This window comes from Pteropus medius, unplaced genomic scaffold (assembly GCF_902729225.1).
Source record: "Pteropus medius unplaced genomic scaffold, Ma_sr-lr_union100, whole genome shotgun sequence".
Classification (NCBI taxonomy): Eukaryota; Metazoa; Chordata; class Mammalia; order Chiroptera; family Pteropodidae; genus Pteropus; species Pteropus medius.
The window spans coordinates 52,485,892-52,492,536 of NW_024349800.1; the positions used below are offsets into that span (position 1 = coordinate 52,485,892).

Genomic DNA, 6,645 nt, shown 5'->3' on the forward strand with positions numbered 1-6,645 from the left:
TTCGGAGGAGGAGCCAGCAGGGCTTGTGAGGGAGAAGGGGAAGTTGTCAAGAGTGACCCCTGGGTTTCTGGACTGGGTGGGCTGGGAGGGTGATGATGGCTCTACCTGAGAGAGGTATGTGAGTACAGGAGTCCAATCAAACATGAGAGATTAAAATTGCCGGGGTTGGGGGGACAGGTAGGGTGGAGAGAGAGGGAAATGGGAGGGATTGGTCCTAGAGGAGAAGAAATCTGGAGAAAAGAGGAGGGTGCAGCCTTGAATGGAGGGGAGGTTTGCCTTTTCTGCAGAGGCCAGAGGGAAGAAAGTGAGCTGGGCGTATATGTAGATGCATTTTCTTTTTTATCTTATTTATTTATTTATTTATTTATTTATTTATTTAGGCAACCCTTGGTTGACCTCACAGATTGTAAGGACCTTGTCAGCTGCTTACAATCTCTCATTTTTTATATTTTACACCTACAGCACCTGGTCTTCCTAGATAGTCTCCCATCCAAGTACTAACCAGGCCCGACTCTGCTTAGCTTCCGAGATCAGACGGGATCGGGCTTGTTCAGGGTGGTATGGCCATAGACAATGTAGACACATTTTAGATATGGGCTGATGGGTTCAGCAGGTGGGGGAGTTCTCGCTGGAGGGACTCATGGTCCCCAGTTCCTTGAACCCCAGGCCAGCCTGCTTACATTGTCTATAGGGATTCCTTCTTCAACTAGCTCAGGGGTCAGCAAACACTTTTTGAAAGGGCCAGATAGTAAACATTTTTGGTTTTCCAGGCCATAAGGTCTCTGCTAAGACTCTAGAGTTGTGGAGCAAAAGCAGCCAGAGACAATCCGAAAATGAAAAGGGGAGGCCGTGCGTCAGTACACATTAATTACTAAAAGTAGCAGAGCCATGGTCAGCCGACCCCAGGTCTAGCTGACTCTTCTCCATGATGACCCTCCTGGCAAATGTTCTCATTGCACTTTGTACTTCCCCTTTAGAGTGCTCGTCTTAAGTCTAATTCGTTATTTGTCCAGTTATGTGCTCAACGCCATTGCAGTGTTAGCGTTAAGGCAGGGGCCATACATGTCTTGTCTTCGTGGATCCCAGAGCTGGCACATGCAAGAACCAGCACATAACTCATGTTCTCGTTTGCCAGGTACTGTTCCAAGTGCTTTACATTCGTCGATTCATTCAAACGGTCCAGAAATTCCAATAGGGAGGCCCTGCTATTATTCTTGTTTTACAGATGAAGAAGCTAAGACTTAGGCTAAATGCTTGAAATTAAGCAACTGGAAAGTAGAGGGGCCTAGAATGGACTTAGACTGGCTCTACAGAGTGACTCTTTAACCACGATGCCATGCTGCTTCTTGATAAGCTGCTGGTGAAAATGAACCAAGTGAATTAGAAGTCAAGTTCTTCGTCTGGTGGAAAAGGGGGTGGGGCACGGTAGGGCTCGCCTGAGGAGATAATGGGGACCTGGCATTGTCACAGTGGGGGAGGGAAGTGTGAGATGACTATGGACAGGAAGTGGCTTTGCCCTGTAGTACAGTTGAGGAGGGAGGACTCGTGAGGATGCCACTCTGGAAGCTGCGGGCTTTCCCTGGACACGTGCCGCAGCCTGTGGTGGGGAGGAGCAAGCTGAGGTTGGCATTGCTGCCATTTGGGGGTGTCCCAGTATGTTATCTGGGATGAGAGCAGCAGCAGGTGGGGCCTGGATCGTGTCACCCTGTGATCCAGTTCTGGTTTTGGCACTTACTAACCTTGCAGTGTGAACGCATTGCCTGATTTATTTGAGCCTTAATTTCCTTATATACAAAGTGAGGATAAGAAGACTTATGCCACAGTGTTTCGGGACAATAAGAGAAAATTTATCTCAAGGGGTTGGCTTGTAATAAGAGCTCAACAAATGGGCTCTGCTCTCCCTTCCGAGAACTTTTAGTTCGAGAGGCTCCATGAGAGCAACATCTAGTCCAGGATATTCAAGCCGTGAGAAGTCGTGCCTCCTGCGGCCCCAGTGTGTTGAGGCCCCTGTCTCCCTGGCCCCAGTGAGTGTTCTCAGCTCCTGCCAGGTGGCATGGAATGTGGACTACTTCCTGCCCGCCAGGTGCTTCGGGCCCTCTTTGATGTTGTGCTGATGTGCGTATGGGGGTGTGCACCGTGAGAAGTGTGTACCCCAGGCCTCTGTCTTGTGTGGGAGGAGCGAGCACACTCCCGTGTGTGACATGCCCAGTTAGGCATTTGTATATATGTACATGTCGCTCAAATTACAACCTTCAATTCCTTGTGGTTGAGACAAGTTTCTTTCATAGTGTCTTTAATAACGAGAAGTAGAAAGGGCACTGCCTGGCAATGTTGATCACGACTTTGGAGAGAAGGGATCACGGTGTGTAACAAACCCAGGGACCAAAAGGTTGTAAAGACATGAGAGGACAGGTCCTATCTGATAAGATAAATTTTAGCAGGGGTAAAAGCAAAAGAAAGGAATTGTTTTTAGAAAACTCGTATAATGAATGGTGTCAGTCCGTGGTAGAAAGAGAGAGAAGAGGCAGAATAACTGTTCAGGTGAAAGAGCTGAGAGGTTTGTTTGACCGAAGGCTCTTTATGGGTGAAAGACTGCAGTGTTGGGCTGGGCTTTGCCTACTCCCTTCCACCGGAATCCCCACCACCCAAGCCATACAGTGATGCTGAGGTCATGGAATTCCTTCCTAGATCATCTTCCCTTGACAAAGAAGCTGTGAGTCCACAGACGTAAAGGAATATGGCTCCAGAGAAAGTTTTGCAGACTCTGTGGAAGTCATGGAATCTCCAAATCAACAATGTGTCCTTTGGCTGCATTAGCAAAGTTATGTGTCCAGATCTAAGGAGGGTGACTGTCCTATTTTAGTCTGATAAGTCAAGCCACAACTGGAAAGCTGCACTCAGTTCTGGGGGGCACAGGCATAGAGTGCGTTGTCCAGCTTGAGTGTATCGGAGAGTTAACGAAATCAAGAGGAGGCACATTGGGACACGATTCTCTAGAGGTCTCTTGTATGTCTGTGTTTACTTTGAAGAAAAGGCATTGACAGCTTCGATGTGGACTATCTTTTCAAGGCTGTTTACAGCTGTAGCAAATAGCTTGGAAGATAGAAATATGACATCACATTAGGGATAAGGCAGATCTTTTTCTTGGCCAGGATAATATAGTGTCTCTCTATAGGGCAAACATTGGGTAAGCTTTCCAGGAGTTCCTTTATAAGACTGGGGATTTCCTAAGCTCACATTCCATTAGCTATGACCAAAACTCACCATGTGCACAGCATTCACCCTGGCCCATGTCCCCATGGCTCCCTTGGGGACTTGGAGGGCAAGGGGAACTGATGCAAACATAAAGCTTGTGCTTCCTGCTAAGCCGTGAGGAACGAAGTCCTTTGTTTCTGCCCTGGGAGTCTTGTATCTTAGGCCAGCATCTATGAAACTGGCAGGCTAGTTTCTTAACTTGCAAGCAGGGTAAAACCTTAGAGTCATCGTAGTTCTTGATGATGAGATGATTCATAATATTACGTGAGGAAGGATTGATGGAAGTGAACTTTAGCCAAAAAGAGAGACGTGTCAAAGAGTAGTCGAGTCGTATTCAAATATTCAAACTGATCATGATAAGAAGTGCTTAGGCTTCTTTGTATTCCAGAGAACACATTAGGACTGGTGGATAGAAATTTCATGGCGAACGATTTGGTTGAACTCAAGGAAATACTTTCTAATACGTGGAATTGCCCCGCAGTTCTGAGATATTTTGTGGCTAGTGAGCACTCATAAATGTATGTTGGTGAATCTTTAGATGGGAAATTTTTTTACTGTGTTTTGGGGTAACACAAAAAATCCCTGAGAACCTCGCCGTGATGTAATTTTGAAAGTCGATGATATTTCTCATGTTTAGAAATTCATCAGCTGAGAGACATTATTTTGGATCTTTGGTCTCAGAGTGCTACCACTTCAAATGAACATGCTCCTGGAAGCTAGGTGCCTTGTCACAAATTCTGTATTCTAACATCAGGACTACTGGCTTGGACCAAAGGCAAGCACAGAGACGGAGTGAGGGCAGCATAGGCAGATAGTACTGGTAACTATTCTGTGACCAGAACCCCAGATCTTTGCCTCCTCCAGTCTTTTTAAAATTAATTTCTCCCTTCCCTCCAGCCCTTCACTCAGATTGGTTTGCCTTCCTATTTTATTATCATCAGCAAATAGTAACTGAGTATATAATGTGTGATATTTGCAGAAGGAATTAATGAAATAAAAAATGTAATCTTTGACTTTTATATAATTTAATTCTTTCATTCATTCCATAAGCTATTATTGAGAGCCTATACTGTACTAAAAAGTGTCAGTGAATAAAACATGGTTCTTACCTTAAAGAATCTACAATTTATTTGGGAAGATAGAATCCATACATGGGGAAAAATGTCTAAAATATAAAGATGTATGATGAGTAGATGGTGGGATGTAAATTCATGAGGTCTGCATGTCTGAGGACATTACCCTTCCCCTAGAACTCCAGAGAGAATCACATGGTCATTACCCCGATCTCCCCTCTGAAAAAAAGGGGAAAAAAGCCTGATGGGCGGTTGGAGAAAGAGCACCTTTCTGGGGCAGGCTTGAAGAGCATGCTGCTGGAGGAGCTTTGGCCTGGGTAGGGACTTGATGAAAGAGCGCTTTAATAAATATTGTTATAAACTATGCTTTTTAGAGACCTTTTCGTGCCCTTTGAGAGATGCGAGCAGAGAATAAAATTCCTTTTTAATTACTTCGGATGGTTGAAATTTTACTTCCTAAAACCAACCCCCCACTGACATAGAACCTTCTATTACAAGTGATGCAGACAATGCTGACCAAGTACTGTCATGGTAACTTCACGGTGCGGGTAAACTGGAGTTTTATTTCCAAGAAAGTGTAGCAGAAGCCAGGCAGACAGAAGGGCAAAGGGAGGCCATGATGTGATGGAGGGCTGTGGGATGCTGTGTGGTAAACAATAGAGAAAGGGCTGAGGAGGAAAAGCTCTGGGGTTCTTCAGAGGCCAGTGGAGAGACCCAGGTAAAGGAAAGGGTCGGGATGCTGGCCTGGTCCATCCACCTCTCTGAGAGCTCTCCTTCATCCACCAAGGCTTTCTCCTCTGCTTCCTACAGTATGCTGTCCACGGAGACGCAGAGTCAGCCGGGGGTGTGCGGTACTGGCGTGCCCCACCCTAGCCTTCTGGCAGTGTTATCCCTTCTGACTGAAGTTTTACCGCTCTCTCTTTTGAGTCCCCCTAACTGTGGGCTTGGCTATAAGAATCCTTGCACCCTGTTTTCACTCCTGTGAGACTTCGAGTCTCACATCTAGGGCTATTTCCTAAATGACAAAGACGGAATTGCAGAGTCACATAAGCGAATGAAATATTTATGATGAACCTGAGAAGTGAGTTTAATCACCTCCATATCTTTCCTCTTGTGTATTAATTAATCTTGATAAATCCCCCTACCTCTTTCCCCCTGCTACACATCCAAATTACTCAGAAAAGGCATGTTTGTGGCAGACAAGCTGAGGGGGTGTTTCATCTTAAAAGAAAAAGTTCTAAATATTTCAGATGGAGTCATGAGTGTAGCACATCCATCATCAGGGAATACAATTATGTTGAGATCATGAGAAACAGCTTTTTTTGGTACTTGAAAACTGCCCTGACTTCACTCTTTTTGGTCTCCAGGACCCTCTCTGTTATCACAGAAGTCCAGCAGATGGGTCAGGTTTGAATCCATCAAAAGGAAATCCTAACCTCTACCAATAGCACCCACTGAGTCATAAACAAATTGTCTCAATATTTTATGCTAAAGAATGAGGAAAGAATAGGGAGCGGTGTCAGGAATTATGACCAACTTTCATAGCTCTGGCAACTGTGACAAGTCTTCTTCTATCGTTAGACCGTGGCCTTGACCCGGAAGATGAAGAGTAACAACGCTAGCAGCGTCAACACAATCTTTCCTCCACCGAGACGGGCTGCCGCAGAGGTCTCGCAAAGAACTGAACCTCTGTATTTTCTTCTCTTTGACCTTCATCAGATTTCCCATAACTTCCAGAGTGGCTTTTGATCTGATTCCCTTATTCTGGTGATTTAACTCCTGTTCAAAATGAACAAAATTTCTGCCATTCATTTCTAGGAAAAAGAAAATCATCTGATTCTGGTGGCAATGTCTTAGTCTGCTTGGGCTGCTGTAACAAAAAAATTACAGACTGGGTAGCTGACGGACAACAGAAACTTATTTCTCACAGTTCTGGAGGCTGCAAAGTCCAAGATCAAGGCACGGGGGTGGTTGCATCTGATGAGGGCCCTCTTCCTCGTTTGTAGCTGGGGCCATCTTGCTGTGGCCTCATGTGGTGGAAGCAGGTAGGGAGCTCTTGGTAGCCTCTTTCATAAGGCACTAGTCCCGTACTCTGCCCTCATGACTTATGTGCCTCTCAAAGACCCCGTCTCCTAATACCATCATCATCTTTGAGGGTTAAGATTTCAACATGCGAATTTTAAAGGCACACAAACATTCAGACCTAAGAAGGCAGATACAAGTGGCATGAAGACCTTGAGGGAGACTGTCACATCATTCCTAACTTGATGTTTCTCCAAGTATGGTGAAAGAGACATGAAAATGTGGGGAAGCATGG

General features: G+C 45.4%; 1 non-coding gene across 1 annotated transcript; it reads right to left on the reverse strand.

Moving 5' to 3' along the window:
- Positions 1-453: 453 nt before the first annotated feature.
- LOC120622613 (5S ribosomal RNA) lies at positions 454-572 on the reverse strand. Its single transcript, XR_005658498.1, has one exon. It is a non-coding gene; the product is annotated as a 5S ribosomal RNA (ribosomal RNA).
- Positions 573-6,645: the final 6,073 nt, after the last annotated feature.